This window comes from Pezoporus wallicus, unplaced genomic scaffold (assembly GCF_028554395.1).
Source record: "Pezoporus wallicus isolate ANWC-B61680 ecotype Strahan unplaced genomic scaffold, APGP_CSIRO_Pwel_v1 contig_227, whole genome shotgun sequence".
Classification (NCBI taxonomy): Eukaryota; Metazoa; Chordata; class Aves; order Psittaciformes; family Psittacidae; genus Pezoporus; species Pezoporus wallicus.
Window position 1 is genome coordinate 1161082 of NW_026635704.1, and position 19358 is coordinate 1180439.

Genomic DNA, 19358 nt, shown 5'->3' on the forward strand with positions numbered 1-19358 from the left:
AGCTGAGATCTCAGAACTCTTTTTTTCCTGGTTCTGATATGTTAGAGTCACTCAGTAGAATATTCAGAATCTTATGCAAACATACACTCTTGGAACATTTACAGCTTTTCAGACTCACAGATACTAGACAATTTAAATGTGACAAGTTCATTGCTCTGGCCAGAACATGGAAAGTTTGCAAGCTTTATGTTTACTGTTGATAGGAAAAATTAATTTTTTTTATGTTTTCCAGATTATGCTTAAATTGAATAGACCATATAAGGGTAAATAATTTAGGTTTGTTGGTTTGTGGTTATTTTTTAATTTACAAATATCAGAATTAACCTTTAAAAAGAGCTGCAGAGCCTCTCATTTTTCATTGAAATATTTATATTGCATATTTTTTGGATGAAGGAATTTACTCTTTTCTCTGTATGTACAAGACCTAACACAAGGAAAATGTAATTTGTTAGAGTCTCCTAGACATTACTGCATATAATATGAAAACCTAATATTAATAATGTAGTGTGGTAGCACTTCAGAATAAATTTATTTCTTGAGCTGTGCCCTTAATTTTTACAGAATTGCATTTCTGTTTTTTTGAATAATCCATGAAATAAAATCAAGTGGTAAAGATGTAATACAAAAGAGTGACTTGGTTTGTGATAATCTGTTGCCCTTGTAAGCAAAAAGAGCAGAAACTCAAATACAGATAAACATGAAAAGTCTTACCATTGACCTGTAGAGAATAAATATTATTACTTGTAATAGGGACTATTAATTTTATTACTTGAAAATTATGGTTCAAACAGCTCGACATTTTCTTTGTTTATTGCTTATTGTAAGAATTATTGTAAAATTTTAAGTTGAAGAAAGAACCAGGCAATAACATGTAAATTTTGTATTATATAGCATTAAAACCAGATGAGAAATCCTTACTACCTTTTTTGATTAATCTTCTGATGCTATTCTGAATACTTTACTTTAATTTTCTCGAAAATGTACTTTCTGAAGTAGTCCTACTGGCATATAATACTTTGTATATCCACTTCAGCTGATTAGACAGATAAATTAATCGGGAAAAAATAACCTGTGATGTCTGCATCAGAGATTCTTTGGGCTTCTAGGGACAAGATAATCTACCTTTCACTGGAAATTTCATGACTAGACTACAAACTGAATTTATTTACTGTGTTTAAGAAAAAATATGTGAATGTTAGTATTTCTACCACATAGGTTCCAGAATGTGTTATAAGCCAGGAGAAAATAACATTTTTTATTTCAATCAATTGACATAATACATTTTTTTGCATCCCATATTTTGGAGGACTTATTGCTTATATTCAATCAGATTAATGTATTAAATTAATGAAACTAATTTTTTTCTTCTAATAGTTGAACATGCAGAGCATATGCTTTGACCGGAAGAAACTACAAAGCTGGAACTATTAATACCTTCTTAAATTTGAGAAGGCAACATTCTGTTTTCCATTTATGATCTGTATTGCGTATTTCTGCGTGTACAGTAAATTATTTTTGGCTTTGTTCATAATGTTGAAGATAGTCATAAAATTGCTCATAAGCATATTTTTTTGTTTGAAAATCTCAAGCAAATCATGATGTAAGGCAAATGTTAACTCATTTGATGAACAGAGAATCTCAAATTTTGAAACACTGTGGTACATACATACTCGTGCTGTCAGTTTGATGCATCTAGGTTGTAGAGTAAGTTGCTTGGATTTCTTTGAATTAATTACTCCAGATCTTGTTATGAACAAAGGGCAACAAATATGATAACTTCAAAATCAGGAATTTGTTACTCTACTTAATGTCTCAAGAGTCTAATGAAATACTAATTATTACCCCAATTACCATCTTTATAATATATAGTTCAAAATAAATATGGTTAAAATCAATATGTTCAAATTTCCTTGCATGATCCCATTTTCTTTGGTTTTCATCCCCTCTAACACTCTGCTGGGTGCTGCAGCCAATAGCTTCAGTGTGGGTTGAGGGAAATGGTACATTGAAATTTCAGCATCCTTACCCCTTCACTAGAAGGAGCTAGGTGTTGATATTAATAGCATCTTCCCCCTCACTGTTTGAGGCATTTTTATTTACATATGTTATATCTTGCTTTTCATTGGTCTGCAGGACCATGTCACTTCCAAATGCTCTTTATATGATATGTTTTATATGTTTACCCAGGTTATCATGTTGCATTCTTTTCATAAACGGCAGTATCTCATTTCTGGTAACATCCTATGCCCAGAATTTTAAGCCCTCTCCTCTTATCCTGCATCTCCCCCCCCTTCCGGCAAAGCACTATTTCACTCCAGGGCAATAGATAGTTCATTCTACACTAAGAAGCCACTGAATAGTAATATCACAAAACTACCAGAATTTATACAGTCATACACACAAAAAAAAATCATGTATACATAGGCAATTTTACAAAGCTAAACATAGATAAAATAAAATCAGATAATTATTAATCTGATCATTAAATAATTGCTTAGATAGTTAAGCAAGATAGGAAAGATCTTCAGAGATCAGCTCAGACAAAGCCTGATAAATCCTAGAGCATGTGTTGGTGTTTGTTTCTCAGCACAAAGCCTGTAGCTTGGTACAAGCACTGATGTCATTCTACTGAGCCAGAAGGTTGTGCTCACTTTCTTGAAAGAGACGGTCCATTTACTGGTTCACAGACTGACTGATTAATTTTTCTCAAGTTAGCCAATAAGCTATTGACAGTATAGCTGGGATTGATTGTTTTCATAAACAACATCATAGTAGATATTTTTTCAATTAATAGAGAGCCATGTGGGGACTATGAAGAAATTATTCTCTCCAGGTTAGGTTTAGAGCATGTTTGCAAACCAGAATTTACAATGCATACAAAGTTTGATTTTGTTTTCTGTAACATAGTTTAAACTAATGAGTTATACATTTTGAAACTGCTACTTTGTCTATCACAAATGTACTACTGATGGCAGCAGTATTAAGATTTAAGAATTTACTTCCCTGGGAAAATACAATTCTATAGAAATTATAAAATGGAGATAGCAATGCCGGAAAGAAACCAAGATCACAAGTCTGTATAATATATTGCAGAACTATATAGCTATAGGTACAGTTTAACTCTGATATTTCTTTTCATACCTGTTTAGTTTTCTTCCATGCTCCAACCATGTAACCTCCATCACCAGAGAACCCTCCACAGCATACAGGGGCACTGCATACCAAGACAAGTTCAGCTTTCTACTTACAGCACTCAGCACTGAGACTAAGTTGTGGGATAAGATAAAGAGCTATACTTAACATTACTCCAAAGTCTGTCATTTTATTGCAAAGTAGATCAGAATTATGAGAGTATACACAATCACGTAAGCTCAGAAATCTAACCAGGCTGATAAACCTTGCCTTCTGGTATCTTTGGTACCTGTGAAAAAAGCTACATACATATCGCCTCCAGATTTCAGTTTCCAGATTTATTAACTCAGGTTTCCTCTGTCTTACACATCTTTGCAGTTATATGGTGGAAATATTCAGATTCCAAATTTGTATTTGGATGCAGGCATGGCATTTCTGTTGAAGAGAAAGGAAGATTTAACCTTTAGAGCTTATAAAATGTTCATACATTAAAAAATCAAGACACAGAGAAAAGTTTTGCCTAATGGTAAAATATAGTATTTGCGGGCTGCAATTTAAGTATTGTTTCTATTTGTCATATTGGAATTAAAACAGCAGTAACACCAACTGATTACAATACTAGGGTAATGAAACTTATGCCAGACATTTTATCATAAGTGAACACTGAAAAATGTTCAATTTTTTTTTCCTTGTGAAATAAAGATCAAATAATAATATGAATGCTTTTTTTAAAGTTCTCTAAGGATCAGTCAAATTGAGACTGGGTCTTTAATATATATTATTGGTGATCTTTAAAGAAGTGCCTCCTTTTGGACTTCAGGAGGCAAGGTATTTGGATAAGGTAAAAAAATAGAAAGTAGAGCTTCCAAAGAACGGAAGTCAAGTGCCTCTTGCATCCTTGCTGGATTTAGCTTCCTTAATCTCTAAACATTTTCTAAAGAGTAGAATCAGCCAGTGGCAATGACAGTCATTTTTCCTATCATCAGACTCCTTCCTTGAGTGAAGGCCCACAGCCTTGCTGTTCGCACAGGAGGTAGCATGGTTCCTGAAGGCAGTGGCCTGACTGCTGCACAAGCTGTTCTCCATCTGGCTGAGGGTGAACTGGCCAGCAACCAATGCAGGGCTGACCTTGCTCCTGGGCTACCTACATCTTCATCTGTCTGGGACCTTGCTGTGTTTCTCATAGGCTGATCTCTCATTTCTCCTGACTGCTAGAAAAGCTGGACCTCCATCTGGCCAGTGTCCAAGCTGATCCAGCCACAGTTTCTCCATCTGGTTTATTCTTGGAAAGATAAACTAATTGTTCTTAATTTAGAATAGCCAGTCTCTCCCTACCCTCTCTCGCCAGCCTGCTTACTGCATCTATAATATATCTAATTTTGGCAATATTTCTGCATAAGTGTGGAGAGTAGAGCTGACTGTTTCTCTCTCTTCCTTTTTTCTTTTTCGTTTTTTTTTTCCTCTTTTTTATTATGCTATAGCTTCTGACTCTAAGAGGTCAATGCATTTCCATGCTGTTATTCATGTATGATCTTCAGATGGACCAATTAGTATAGAAAACACAGCAGTCAATGGAGTTGGATAATTTTACATCTGCCTGTCCTGCTCACAGATCAAATAGGACCATTATAAAAGCAGTTACTCGGCACTCTGGCTGACCTGTCTGACATTTAAAGATCATGCAAACATAGAACAGAATCATAAAACGTCTTGGGTTGTAAGGGACCTTAAAGATCATCTAGTTTCACCCTGCTGCCATGGGCAGGAACACCTTCCAGTAGACCAGGCTGCTCAAAGTCCCATCCAACCTGTCCTTGAACACTTCCAGGGATGGGGCAGCCACCGCTTTTCTGGGCAACCTGTGACAGTGCCTCACCACTCTCAAAATAAAGAATTTCTTCCTAAAATCAGCGTAGCCCTGCTTTCCTGAGATGACTGCCAGTTTGAAGCAGTGAACAAATTTCCTGTTTAGCTTCACTTGAGTGAGTGACCTTTGCTTTACCAATCAAACTGTCTTTATTTCAATCCATCAGTTTTCTCACTTTTATTCTTTGGTTCTCTCCCCTATCCCACTGGGGTGAGAGTGAGCAAGAAGCTGTGTGGTGCTTATTTGCCATCTGGGGTTAACCCACAACAAAGCCATTCCCCCTTGTCCCTTCACTGCAGTCTTGGATGAAAAGTCCCTCTCCAGCGTCCTTGGAGGACCCCTTCAGATACTGAAAGGCTACTATGAGGTTCCACACAGCCTTCTCTTCTCCAGGCTGAACATTCCCAACAATCTCAGCCTGTCTTCATAGGAGAGGTTCTCCAAGCCTCTAATCATCTTCATGTCCCTCCTCTTGACTTATTCTAACAGGTACATGTCCTTCTTCTGTTGGGGGCTCCAGAGCTGAACTCAGTACTCTAGGAGGGGTCTCACAAGAGAAGAATACAGGGGGAGAATCACCTCCCTCAACCTGCTGCTCACACTCACACTTCTTTGGTACAGCCCAGAATATTATTGGCTTTCTGGGCTGCAAGTGCACACTGCCAGCTCATGTTGAGCATCTCACCAACCAACACACCCAAGTACTTCTGTTCAGGCTGCTCTTAATCCAGGTTCTGCCTAGCCTGTGATTGTGCTTGGAATTGGTCTGACTCAAGTGCAGGACCTTGCTCTTGGTCTTGTTTAACTGTATGAGGTTTGCACAGGACCACTCCTCAAGCATAACAAGGTCCCTCTCCAGCGTGTCAACCACATGACATAGCTTGGTCATCTGCAAACTTGCTGAGTGCATACTCAATCCCATTGTCCAAGTCACCGGCAAAGATGTTAAACAGTACTAGTCCCAAGACTGATACTGAGGTGATCTCACTTGTCATTGGTTTCCATATGGACATTGATCTGTTGACCACAACACTCTGAGTACAACCATCCAGACAATTCCTTATCCACTTATATGAAATCCATGCCTCTTCAGTTTAGAGGCAAGGATGTCTTGTGGGACAGTGTTGAATACTAGATAGGATGGACTTTTTCAGAAAACCAGAGAGCTCAAGATTTCTCTTCTTTTACCTGTCCTTTACCTAGAAATCAAATAAATGTTGAGATGAAGCATCCAGAAGCATTGAATGAAGGCACCATATCTTATATCATACTCTTAGCACCCACTAACAAAAAGTAAAATATGTTGCCTCCTGCTTTCCTCTTCCTCTGGGCAAGAGGGATGAGATCTGGACCTTTTCCTTACCCAGCAGCTTATCTCAAAGTCTTTTCATTTTTCATAATTGTCTTCCAATCTATTATTTAGGTTTCGTTGGTAGGAAAAGGGATAAAATGCTGACATTATGAAACTCTTTAGACAGAAATCCTTCCCTTTATTTGATTTTGTTCTATTTAATTTCATTCATTTTTTTAATGGAAATGTCATGGGGATTAATTAAAAGAAAAAAATCCAAAACACATTGACATTTCTGAAATTGGAATATTTCATTTAGTTTTGTGGAATTAATACAACAGGGTTATTTTTCTGCTACTGAAATTTGTGCACACATGCTTTTTCCAAATTAGTCTGACCTGGCCATGTAATCTCTATGTCAGTTCTCATCCTAATCTCTACACTAATTTTTATAATGAGAGGTTATAATATAGCAGCAGAACACTGGGCTAATCAGCCATCTAACTGACCAGACACCTATAGATTTGGTCTTCATGAACTTTCATATAATATTTCTAATATTTCTTCTACATCAATGCTTCATTGTTTTCTACATGTAAATGGTTATAATAATACTTATTTTGCTACCTCCGGTAGAGATAAAATAGCCTCTTGCATTTGTAGCAGACTGATCATGTATGTGAAAAAGTGTATGAGAGTTACATAGTTCACCAAATGGAAAGAAATATTTATCTGGTTATTCTTATTATGATATTCACATTTTATGGTATTTTATGAATGAATACTGACTTGCACTATATATGACCTGTATCTAATAGCAGCTGCTGTCCTCTCTGCTGGAGACATGTGGGAGGATATGAACTAGTTCATTAACAGAAATCAGCTGAAATCAGGGTCTGCTTAGGATGCGATCATCACCATGAGACTGTACTAAGCTATATATGAGATGACATCTCTAATTTTGCTCAGTTTGTAGCTTAAAAGTGTGTAACAATAAGAGAATGAGGGAGATCCACTCTTTCAGGGGATCATTTTTAAGATTTTTCTGCTTAGAAGTCACTCTTACTTATTGTATCCTGTGATGGGAGTACAAACAGGAAAAGATAAGAAGGTGTCTGGGTATTGTTTTCCAAACACAGTTTATTGTATCATAACAACATTCATTAAAAAAAAACAAACGAAAAGTGAAGTAAAGGAGTAAAGGAGAAAGGAATCATCCTTGGAAAAGTCTGATTACAGTGTTGTCCTGGGTTCAGCAGTAGCAGTCATGTTTCTTCTTCTTGGTAGCTGGTGCAGTGCAGTGTTTTGACTTTCGGCCTGGGAACAGAGCTGATAGCGATGTTTTGGTTTGGCCAAGGACTTTGTGAGCCTCATGCTCTGCCAGGGAGGAGGGGAAGCCAGGAGGAAGCAGAGACAGGACAACTGACCCAAACTGACCAAAGAGGTATTCCATACCACAGCACGTCATGCCCAGGAGGTAACTGGGAGTTAGCCGGAAGGGCTGGAAGACTGCAGGGTTGGAGGAGGCATCGGTCAGAGCTTGGTCGGGCTGGGGGGGGCGAGTTATCGGTCGGCTGGTGGTGAGATGATGTATTCTCTTCCCTTGTTATTTCCTTTATCATCATTATCATTGGTGGTAGCAGTAGAGATTCGTGTTATACCTTAGTTACTAAACTGTTCTTATCTCAACCCGTGGGAGTTGCATTCTTTTCGATTCTCCTCTCCGTCCCTCCGAGAGCAGGGGGAGGGCAAGAAAAGGGGGGGAAGTGAGCGAACAAATTACCTGACTGGGTTTAAACCAGGACAAGTGTGATATTCAGATTCTTTTAATTAAGGTTATGTGCCATTTCCACAGACTTTTCATATATACTATGAAGAGCTTATCTTAAGTAATTATATTTTGTTGCAATCCATTAAACCTCTTTCCCCTCTAGATACAAAAAAAAAAGAAGGTGAAAAAAAGATGGAAATTAAAAAGGGACTTCGTAAAAGAGAAAGCACTGAATCATGTGGAGAAAATGCAAGCAAACAGAACTTTAAATATTGAAACAAATGAGACACAAAGAAATTTTGAAATTGATTTCAAAGAATTCCATGAAAAAACAGTCTCACTGGTGTTGAAGATTAATCCATGCATTTTTATATTTACACGGTCTCATGTATAGCTTCTATATTCTGTTCCAGAAGCTGTGATTTATAACTTATTTTAGTGGGAACTGAAGTTTAGTTGCAATGGAATTATTAAAGAAGTGGAAGGGTGGAAAAAAAGAAAAATATTTATTCAACAAAATGCTTTCAATCAGTGCATTATATTTATTCTCTAAAGTGACAAGTACTGCTCAGGAATGCAAAAAAAACCAAACAAGCAAACAAAAAAAAATGCATGCGAGCCTATGTTGCCCTTCAAGTCCCACAGTTCTACTTCTTCCTCTCTTGCTTCTATCCGGCTCCTCTTAGAGCTGTGCCTCCCTTAAGTTCCAAAGACTCACTTTGGAAAAAGATACAAGGAAGCTGTGAATGCTCCATCCCTGGACGTGTTCAAGGCCAGGCTGGACAGAGCCTTAGGTAACATGGTTTAGCGTGAGGTGTCCCTGCCCATGGAAGGGGGATTGGAATTAGATGATCTTAAGGTCCTTTCCAACCCTAACTATTCTATGATTTTATGATTATGTTCTTACAGTGCCTTCTCCACCTTTAGCAGTGTTGTGCACACTGCTTACCTAGCCTGGAATGATTCTGCTTAGCTTGATGCAAATTCCAAATTTTATTCCAAACAAGACAAGAGCCATGATTTGGGTATGGGTGCTTTGGAAGAATCATTGAATTCTGTCCTCCCTGTCCCTCACTGTGTAAATTCAATTTCCTCTGATATCACGTATAGAAAAACCTACCTTATTTTTCACTATGATATATTTGCAAAATGTATAAGCTATTACTTGGAAGTTGGAAATACCATATATCAAACAAAAACAACCAAAGAATAAAACTTCACACTTCTCATGTTTCATGCCAATGATCTACAGAAGTATGAAAACATCATAACCTGAACGGTATTCAGAGACCAAATATGGAGCCGAGTACCTCCTCTTCCCCCTAGTTTTAGTTCACAGAAACAATGTATTCATACGCAAAATCAAGGACAGGACTTAGTAGATATATCTTTACATATGTTGCTTTTATATAGCAGCTTGCCATAAAACTTGGAAGACGTTTGACTTATTTCATTTAACTTTTTCAAAACATGAAGCTTTTTAAACTGCTTTCTTTCAAAAATAATCACCACTACATGTAGATAAAACCATTGTTTCTTATTCTTTGTAAGCTAATATACGTGCAATTTATTCTTTGTCACCTTGTAGAAACAAATATCTTCAAAGTAAAATGTCTGCTTTTGTTTTGGGCATAAAGTCTGTTTTTTCTTCACTGTGTTTTATGAGGGTAATTCTCCCTCAGGTGAATAGAACTGACATCCTATATCTGAATTTCCTCTAAACCCCTGTGTGGGGTAAATGCAGCCCACAAACTTAATAGAAGACTAATTAAACAACAGACAAATGAAATAAGAAAAAAAAATTGGTTTGTTTTTTTTTTGTTTGTTTTTAATATCTTCTCATTTCTATTCCTTTCATTTGACACATCTTACTTAGATTCCATCCTGTGACAAGATTCAGCATTCTCAGTAAATGAGCATATCTTTTTTTGCCAACTGTCAGCAATGGTTTTACCCTTTTCTTACACCTATGCCTAGTTAATTCTGACTGGTGAATGAAACATCACCTCTTCTGTATTGCTAGAAAGCCAGTGAGAAGCAGCATCAACAGAAACCTGTTTTTCAGGTGGTAAATGGTAACTTATCACTGAATTCCAATTACGCTTCTTCAGTTTCCACGCACTTTAGGAGAGCATTTTTCTCCTCTTCCCATTTGACTATTTTACATCTGCTATACCTCACCCTGTGCAGAGCTGATGTCAGACCATGAAACAGAGTAGGTTACAGCCACACTTACTAAACAGTAGCTTTCCCCAAAAATTCCAGTTTCTTAAAAACAAACCTAACCAACCAACAAGGCATGATAAGTACATGATAAGTGCAGAAGGTATGAAAATGTGGTCTTAGTTTATGTTGATTCCAGCACTCAAATCTAACATCAACTTTAAGACAAAGGAATCAAGCTTTGCCTAGCACAGGCAAAAATGGCTGAGCACCAGAGAGAAATTTTCATTAGCTTGGTTTTGATATCTAATTTAATAAATAATTAAATAATCATTACTAAGAACATAGTTTTAACAAGGAACCTTAATCTGTATATTATTGTGTAGGCATGATTTGAAAAAAAAATGTTACCCTATCTAGCTACTACAGAAGCTGTACAGAGCTTGATAAATTGTGTGGTTTCTATATTTCCACTCTGATATAGAAACTATATTACTTATACTGAAGTGGTTAGGAGGAGATAATTCTCAAGAAGTTATTAAGACATCATACTCAAAAGACTGATAAGTAATTCTGAATAAACTCACAAATAGTGAGCTGCTCAGATAGCATACAAAATACTTTTTCCATAGAGTACAAGGCCTTCTGACTGTGTCAAGATGGACATAATGGATGAGCAGTTTTCCTGTGTTATTTCAGACGCATTCATTTCATATTTTAAGGTCTGTGATATTAAGGCGGTTTGTATTCATTTGGAACCAGCTGATTTGACTGACATCTAAACATAAAGACAGTAAACAGTAATTCAGTGTTAACCAAGGTACCAGAGTTCATATATGCATCAAGCAAAACTGCTCCTTTTACAGATCGTGCTGTTCTCTGACATGGCAACACTGTCTAGTCATGTTTTCTTATAGTAGTACATATGCTGAAGAATCTCATTTGCTCACTCACCATCTATTGTGTTCTGGACATGAGATTACTGAAAGTCTAAGAAACAGCTGTAGGGCTGGTCAGAATTTACTCTCCTTATTTTCAAGGAAAAAAACATGTTAAAAATACATGGCAAAAAATACAGACAAGGGTTTTTCAATTCCCAGGTAGGAACAGTTGCTAAATTTTCTTATATCGTATGAGGAAAAAAAAAGAGAGATAACTTTTCTCGAGATGTTAAAATTTTCTTTTTAAAAGAAGGCAATTTGGGGATTAAAAAAGAATCTGTCAACTGAAGGCATATTTAAGGCAGCCTTAAGGTATTAATTTCATAATGAAAAATCTAAAATCGTTCTAGGGTTGTTTTATTTTGTTTGTTTTATTGATTTATTTTTATCATTAACAGGATACATTAAGGATATAAAATTTCACGTGTTTATTTTTTATTTTTTTTCTTACCATTCAGGACTTCTCAGAAATTGTCTTGGCCTGGAGCTAATACTGATGTAGTACTAAGGTCTAAATTATCTCATCATAAATATGTCTTCCATAACAATTACAGAAGTGTTACTGTAATTCACAGTTCTTTACTCTCAAAGGATCCATATTTCTTTTTGAAAGCACAAGGAATCCACAATGAATACTTGAATTATTGTTCAACATTTACTAAATTATTTTCATTTAAAAATTAGTTTCTATGAAAAAAAAAAAAAATAAATTTTGCAAAATCATTCCACAAGATTTTGAGTGTTTTTTTCTTTTTTTTTTAAATGAAGATAATTTTTATCATATTTTTCAGCTGACTGTAAATATTCAGCACCAGCTTGTTGACAAAAATTAGCTTTTGTAGACAGCTGTAAGAAAAGGAAAAGGATTTATTTAGTGTCTCTCAAAACATGTAAGGACATAAAACAGTACCTTGGGCATGTGATTTTTCTCAGTGCAAAGATTTTATGATTCTTGAAACTAAATTATTTTAGGGATAAAAAGGCTGGAGGGTAAGAACCAGACTGTATAAACTCTCTTCTTTGGCTAACTTTTGTGACTACTCTATACTGATCACTTGTTTTCCTGACTAATCTCTAAACAGAGGTCATACCCCTTTCAGTTGCAAAATAGTTTCACACAAAATGAATTACCTTCCCTCCACCTTGGTTACTTGCCAGAGAGTACTTTATTTTTCCACTATGAAAAAGAAAATCAGTCTGTATTTTGCTTGCTAGAGCTTTCTGCATTTTAATTCTGAACTCTGAATGAACATCAGAGAGGCCTTATGATGTTTTGCACAAAAGTGCCTGTGTTCATAGTTTTACTGAGGGCACCCAAAATAGCATGCAGTAAGCAGAGAGTCTGCAAAACTAAAGCAGAAGTGACTTATACTGGCAGGAAACTGTAACTCCTAAAGCTTTCCAAGGATCTGTGAAGAGAACTGCTTACTTCTCTGCATCAGATGTTTAATTCAACTTTTACAATACCTATATCCTTAAACCTAGAAGGCCCTGGGGTTACACAGGTAAGAGATTTTTTTTTTTTCTTGATTATCTTCAAAAGTAAAATTTAGAACATTTAGCTGGGTGTCTCCAGTCCAAAAACCACAACAGACAAAATCAGAAGCCACTCAAAACCTCTAGGATAAGAAATCTGCCTTTATTATTTCCTCAGAATCCACTGACTAACTTCTATAGCTGTGGAAATCCAAGTTTTTACTTTGGATTTCCCAGATAAACTGCTTACTATGCCTGTTTTGTGCCCAACTTGCACATTAAAATGTTCATGCTGATTATCAACATGTTTTTGCAAGACTCCAGTCTCTGACAGACTGCTCACGACTGCTTCATCTGCACACATGAAAGTGATCGTCATTACAATGTGCTTACAATTTCTGAAAGTGATGATAAGAAGAGTGAAAAGTTGTTTTTTTACAGGAAGACAGAAATAATCTCTGCCTTGCTACTCTCCGGTCTACTGTAGCATTTTTTTTTTTTTTTTAATTTACTCTTAAGCTTAAATTCACATTTCTGTTCCCATTTCTCTTTATAATTCCACATCTAGAAACTGCAATGTTTTCAGATCACAAAAAGGGATGCTTCTACTTTTGTTGGATCTCAAGTGTAAAATGGCAATTTGTTAGTAAATAAGATGTTCAAAGAGCAGTGCAGCACATATATTATCAAAATATTTGCATGTTTCTTTCATAAGCCTTCTATTGAAAGGTATTGCTACAATTTATTTTTCATGTTCAAACTCCCCAATTAGACTGTAGTCAGTAACAACTAGTAGAATATAACCCACAGATATTTAATAGCTATTGATTGGTTATTAAGATGCTGAATATCTGTCAGATTGTTCAGTTTGACAAATACTTTTGATATGAAACTGGTAGGAATTACTTAGCTTCTGGATTATATAATTATAGTTATTTTAATAGATTGCAGTATAGACTCAGTTGTGGTTACGAAAGCACACCAAATAAACTACTTTTAATTTATAATATAATATACTCATTCTAGGTGCAAAAGTTGTAATTTTTTTAGGGCTTGTGTGATACATTTCAAAGTTCAGCATTTTACCTTTAGAAGTGTTGAACCAAGCACCAAGTAAAATGAATAAAAGGCTGTGGCTGGACTTCAGACTTTCTATATTTTAACAGACTAAAAAATGCATTGGTATAGGAGCTAGCAGCTAATGAAAATCCGTTTTGGAATTATTTTAGGTAAAGGAGGAAGGAAGAAAGAGGGACTTTCCCACAAAATATTCTAAGAAAAGTAGCTTAAAATTGAAGAACAAAATTACAAATCTGCTATGTAAATCCATGTATTTTTAGAACCAAAATGTAACTATTTTAACCCACTGTTAAAATGTATGAAACTGTAATGCACATTTTATATGCTAAAATGTAGAATATTTTAAAAAATAACTCAAGATGCTGCCTTTCTGTTTCAGATTGCTTTACAATTACTAACCTGAAGCAATTCAATATCAGCACATTTTTACGTTGAAAAAAGAAAGCAATATCTGATATGCTATACAGAAAGATTTTAATGGTGCTCTTGGTTTAAGATACTTGTTGCTTTTTATTATTTCTGTTAACTTTATTTCCTTTGATACTTTATAATTCTGCAGGGTGAAATTTCCATTGTGCAGTCTTTGCATCATACTCACTATAAATATGTTTGGAAACTTCTAGTTTAGCTTAATCAGAAAGATTTGGCTATTTCTTCTATTAGTTTAATTTAAAACAAGTAATTTTGCCAACAGTTCTAATCATACAATAGATAATACTGAATTAAATTGTTGTCTTCTAATACGTAAAAACAATCCTTTTCATTTTACTTTGTAAGTCAAAGAAACTCTTGATTTTTTACCACAGACATAAGAAATGGATTACACCGCAGTCCCCTGGTTTTGTTGTTTTTTTTCTATTTCAACTATGTTTACAAGCCTTTTTGAGTCTACATGATATGTAGAATGATTACATGATATGTAATAGAAGAAAGGTGCAACAGAATGTCTGTCTTCTCCATCCTCTCAATATTATTAACCTAGCAAAAAACTTCTTTCTGAAGATGAATGGATTGAGAGCCAGAAAGCATGTATGGCATCTTCATCTATCTTGGCTAACCTCAGAATTGCTAGAGGTTTCATTCCAGACCCTGCTAAGTAGACAAGGTACATATCCATTACAGAGGAAGCTGATGAAGGTGGAGCAATGTCAACAAGACCATATGGGACAGACCTGGGAACATAATTGTGATTTGGATACACAGATCCAGGTCTTCTCTCTGCATCTTCACTACCTGTAGCATAAAAGGAATTGCAATTGCTGTTGCTAACAAGCTGAAACTGTTAACAGTGTTCGTAGATGGATATTACTTCCAGGCTTTCTATCAGGGACTCAGACACAGTGAAGACGTTGTATATGGAAAGTGGTATTAAATTAAAATCCCTCATTCTCAGGTCCCTGACCTAACTTTTAAGTCTCACTCCTTTTGAGACAACAAAATTAGAAACAGTCATTAGAAATGTAAAGTATATTCAGTTGGACAAAAAAAAAAAAAAAGAGGAGAAAAAAAGAAAGAAGTAAAACCCCAGTAAAAGACACTGTGTCTGCAAATATAGCACTGGAACCGAAAATACAATACCTGAAATGAGATTACTAAGACTATCTTCAGAGGGAACTCTACAGTTTATCTGTTCAGATGCAGTGTTAAATTTGTGGAGAACAAATTCTTTCTTTTCATTGGCACTTATTTTTTTTTTTAATTATGTGTGACAGTTGTGGCAACCTTAAAATTGCTGACTACATATTAGAGGAAGTATAAGCTCTTACTTAGCATTTTCCTGGTTTACTTTTTACATAGAATTATGACACATTGGAAGCCAAACACAACCTCATACAGTAAATTATAAAATATAAATAATAAAAAGAATACCTGAATTCAGTGTGACTGAGCACTGCCTTTACGAATTTTTTCTAACTTAGATCTAGCCAGGATAAATATCTCTCTGCAAAACAACTCTTTTTCAGTATTTTACAGATCTTTAAGGCAGCCAGTGGTAAATTACATGGGTAATTAGCAGTTTGAAGTTCTTGAAGTTTTATTTTCGTTGACAATTTTCTGTTTAAGACCATTTTTTGCAACTATATTAAGTAATATTTAATATTGTAATTATAGCAACAAATATTTTCAATGGCTGCCCCTTATTCTCATGCAGCTAGAAGGTTTGTGGCTTTTCATTGTTAACACTCTGATGGTGTAGCTAAACTAAGGGGCACTCTTCAAATATACAGAGTGCAAAAATTAAAAAGGATTTAAAGAGACAGTGCTTGGCAAATGGTAAAGACACTATGGTTGCACACTCCTTTCCCTGTAGAGAGCCTTTTTAGAATGGTGAATAGAACATGTAGAATGTATGGAACAATTTACATAGCTACATGGTAAATTTTTCCCTCCTGAAGTTGATAAATTGAAGTCGGATATTGTCATCTGTCAAAAAAGCGGTCAAAAAAAAACCTGCAAAGAAAACTGTATTTATTTAGTGATTCTTTAACAATTTGAAGTTGTTTAATGAGTTCTAGATATCCCAAACAGAATTTATGTATTAGATTGTTTTTTAAAGAGATTGTGGATTCCTGGGTGTCGTCACAAGTGAGCAGAGCTCACTTTCTAGGAGTTTTACCTGTGGGAACTAAGCACAGTAACCAAAACCTAACTAGATGTGAATTTTTGTTCAATCACTATGACAGTGGTGAGGCACAGGCACAGGTTACCCAGAGAAGCTGTGGCTGGCCCGTCCCTGGAAGTGTTCAAGGTCAGGTTGGATGGGGCTTTGAGCAACCTGGTCTAGTGGAATATGTCCTTGCCTGTGGCAGGGTGTTGGAACTGGATGAGCTTTAAGGTCCCTTCCAACCAAACAATTCTATGATTATATGTTAATTAAGCTGTGATTTCTGGATGTTTGGAAGCCCTCTGAAAATTTCAAGAAAACTATCAACAGACTTCATAAATAAAGATGAGAAAATCTTAACACAGCAGCATGTAAGAATTTATATAATCCAAAATACTGTAAATATTCACATATTTTCTGAAATTTACTGAAAACAGTCATACAAGCACACATGCCCATATGCAAAACCATCTTCTATGTTACATGTTGGCAGGAAGAGTATGAATGTAGAAACTCCTACGGAAGCTCCCTAGGGACCTCATGCATTTCCATGTATTTTTGTGAAGATGGACACAGACTAGGGGTAGTTCTAATTTTATTTATCTTTTAACTTATCCTTGATGTTTGACGTGTTATGTAACAGGATTTTTTTTCCTCTAAATGGTGCAAATTCCTTCTCTCTTTCATCCTATAGATGAAGAACACCAAAAGAGACCTTTGTACTAAGGCCCATGAGCTGAAACAATGGGTCATGCTGATAATGCCCTTTCCAGGCATCTCAGCTTGTCATGGAGCCTGCAGAAAACTAGAGTGAAAGAATAAAGGCAAGAAGGATTCATACCAGTACACTGCAAACTATAAAACCTCTATATTTACTAACAAATTGGAAAATAGTGCTAGTTTCAGTTACTGCCCTAGTCATCTACAAATAGCTGATGTCTTTCAAATAGCTCTGTCTTTCTCCGTGTGATGCAAATAGCTGTCAGAGAAGATTAAGCTCATTTCTGGTGCTCTATTTATGGATTACTGTGTTATATATTGGCTGCACCAAAATTTACACTTAACAGTAATTCCCAATGGTAGATGAGCTAGAATGATTTATGCTACTTTATACCCCATGAGATGCCCCTAGGAAATAAAAAGATATTCCCAGGCAAATTAAGATGACAACCAGACTTACAGAAAAAAAATGCATTGTTTTTTTCCTAACATCGAATTTAACATATAAATTGAATTGGTTTCAAATGCCAGATCATTAGATAGCTGGTGTACACAGCTATTTTCATAAAAGACTGACCCAAGAAGTGTATAAATAGTATTTGGAAATGTCACATAGAGATAAAATGTGCCGATTGCTCAGCTTTTCATATATCCGTTTTCAGGAGTGTGCAAATGTTATAAAATTAGATCCATTTTCTGGGTCTAATAATTGTTCTACTCGATTCTTTATCTCAAATATTTTTTCAAGTGATCATCTTATGAAAAGATTTTCTTCCCACCTAAAGATTATGGGAAAAACAGAGCCTAAACTCAAAGACTGTCACAGTTTAAGACCACTTTGTCAGTGTGGAGACCAAATGGTCATACTTACCTGAATATTTTAATAACAGTTATATGAAATTTTCACAAGTGATATTACTCCCCTGACTTGCGGAGGGGTTGGGGGTGGGGTTTGGAGGGAGACAGGGGGGACATGAATGTGCCCTCCAGGAGGAAGATCCAGCAGGTCAATATAACAGTCCCCCCATGTACAGTCCCTGGGGTCTCTCTGATGTCCTCTCAGAGTCTTCCCACATGCACACAACAGATTCTCCCCTCACATACCTCTTCGGTCCCTCCTCCATGTACCTGTGGGGTATTTCCCTAAGCATCCCCAATCCCATCAATTACTGGTTTCACAGGGAACATCTGACTGGGATTCCCCATTCGAATCCCCTCAGCATCCCATATGAGTCCATGGATATAGCTGTGTCTGTGATTGGGACCTCTTGGCTTTTCTCCTTTGCTGGTGGCTCCCACAGCCATGGGGGCATGCTGACTGCAGCCAAGGTGTTTTAGCTGTTCTGGTGTCAGGGCTCCTGCCCTGTGCAGAGGAGTTCACATCCTAGCGCTGCTAGGACCAGCCATGCACATATGGACAGGCAACAGATTTCTTAAGATACATCAGTAGGAGAAGCTAACAGAGCAGCCCTGCAAACCGCATGCAGTGGGAGCCTGAATCCCTCTCAGATGCTAACCCAAGTTTGATGAAAAATAGAGTATTTCTGTAGGGCTGGCCATAAAACTAAGAATGCAGTTCATCTGTAGGTGTCTCTTGGGTAACCTATTTACTTAGGTTAATTGTCAAGACCCTCTAGACAGAAAGAGGGTGATTTAGACTTCATATGTTAGTTACCTTTCTTGCAATACAGTAAAACACAGATGCCTTTCTTTTTCCATTGACTGTTGAAGGAGCTTGCATAGGCATGTTATACTAGGTTTTAAACTTTCAGGTGCTTAAAATTAATAAATGCAGAATTAACAATTGCAGTATTAAGAAAACATGTGAGTCTCAGGCTTTATTATTAGGTTATTAGCAGGCCTATATATCTATGTGTCCACAATAAACATTCCAATACTTCACCTTGTAGTCACAATTTTTTAATAAAAAGGAAATTTATTCAATATTATATTTTATCCTTCTGGTAATAATTTTTTTTTTTTCCCTACTTGATTTAGCAACTGTATTTAACAGTCAATAAGTCTAGGAGTCAAATTAATTCATACAAACAATACCAATGAAGGTAATGTATAAAATAGTGAAAAGGTAACAAAAAAAAATTAAAAAAAAAATTGGAAAAATCAAACATTTCAGACAATGCAACTTTGTCCAAGGCTCTGATATATCTTCGTCAAAGTGTCAGTGGGTAAATGTGGAGAAGCACTGAATGTTTTTTATTCAGCAGAAACTGTGAATAAGTTTGATTTAACCGAGGCAGAGAGGCTGCAAATTGATTTCTTGATTCATTTAGGACACAGTCAGAGGTAGCATA

At 36.0% G+C, this 19358-nt stretch overlaps 1 protein-coding gene across 2 annotated transcripts in view; it reads left to right on the forward strand.

The window, feature by feature from the left end:
• Positions 1–19358, forward strand: part of CDH19 (cadherin 19) — a 114106-nt gene that overhangs the window by 36402 nt on the left and 58346 nt on the right. Inside the window, exon 1 of one of the 2 annotated variants that reach the window (XM_057397398.1) lies at positions 12516–12670. The exons of the other annotated variant lie outside the window; for it this stretch is intronic. The gene's annotated coding sequence lies outside the window, so the exon portion shown is untranslated. Of the gene's footprint in view, positions 1–12515; positions 12671–19358 lie in introns of those variants that run through there. 2 annotated transcript variants of the gene reach the window in all.